General features: G+C 50.2%; 1 non-coding gene across 1 annotated transcript; it reads right to left on the bottom strand.

The window, feature by feature from the left end:
* Window positions 1-353: 353 nt before the first annotated feature.
* LOC117241543 lies at window positions 354-508 on the bottom strand. Its single transcript, XR_004495044.1, has one exon. It is a non-coding gene; the product is annotated as a 5.8S ribosomal RNA (ribosomal RNA).
* Between the last annotated feature and the right edge of the window lie 772 nt (window positions 509-1,280).

The raw sequence follows: 1,280 nt of genomic DNA, 5'->3' as shown, positions 1-1,280 counted from the left end.
TTTAAGAAGAACGACGGCGGGTTGTCAAGGCAAGAAGGGACAGAGAGAGACAGAGGTAGAGTTTCGTAGTCTCCCGTGAACACGATAGATTATATATCGAGCATGCGTACGACTTGCACGGTCTCTGCACGACCGCGACGAACGCCGACGAGCGTCCAACAATCGCTCGTACGTCGCGTATGTTCTCTCCGTCCGCTCTTATTCGTATCCTCGTTCTTGTACCTTCGTCCGACTCTGAAACGTTCTCTTATATAAAGAAGAACGACGGCGGGTTGTTAAGGCAAGAAGGGACAGAGAGAGACAGATACGGAGAGTGACGATACGCAACGCAAGCAGTCTTAGGTTTACGTGAGCAACCCTCAGCCAGGCGTGGTCCAGGAATTGTATCCGTGGACCGCAATGTGCGTTCGAAATGTCGATGTTCATGTGTCCTGCAGTTCACACGTTGACGCGCAATTAGCTGCGTTCTTCATCGACCCACGAGCCAAGTGATCCACCGTTCAGGGTAATCTTTTATAAATTTACAACAGTTCAGTACTCAAATGTACTCTTCTCGGTTCTATCGAAGCCGAGTTCCGTCACGTTCGACCAACGGGAATCGAACGCGCAGAAGTCGCCATAGAATTGACGACACAAAACGTTCGAAAAAAAAAAGAAACCGACGAACGCGCGAAGATACGCGCGTTCGCCGGCCGGGCGTAAAGTACATTATGATATATAACAACCATCGAGATCGAAGCTCCGTTCGTCAGGAAACGACGGGGATATATACACCCGATTCTGAATCCTCTGTACAGCACACGATCTCGCGAACGAGTAAGCACGGTGGCTAGCCCATGTTATATATGTGTTTGATTCTACTCTCTCGTCCAATTATTCAAGAAACAGCGCGCGTGCATCTCTCCATCGTTCGGGTGATAGTAAAGATTCGATGGGATTCGCGCGGCCGTCCGCCTCGAGCGGTCTTTCGTCCCAATATCCAGAAGCAGAGTTTGAAAAACTCTAGCGACGGCACGGGTGTCCGACTCACGACATCGAGGTTTCGAAGCCGGCGATCCCCTCCGAACGGATGGCGACCACGCGACGACTGAAAGCATGAAAAATCGACGAAAGATAGAACACATCTCCGTTCGGGTGGTGTTTTTTTAAAAAAAAAAACAAAAATTCGATGGGACTCTCAGCCATCGTCCTCGCGCGGTCTTTCGTCCCAATATCCAGAAGCAGAGTTTGAAAAACTCTAGCGACGGCACGGGTGTCCGACTCACGACAACGAGGATAGA

The sequence above is a fragment of the Bombus vosnesenskii genome, unplaced genomic scaffold (genome assembly GCF_011952255.1).
Source record: "Bombus vosnesenskii isolate JDL3184/JDL3185 unplaced genomic scaffold, Bvos_JDL3184-5_v1.1 scf7180000016096, whole genome shotgun sequence".
NCBI lineage: Eukaryota > Metazoa > Arthropoda > Insecta > Hymenoptera > Apidae > Bombus > Bombus vosnesenskii.
This window is presented reverse-complemented; position numbering and strand designations above follow the sequence as displayed.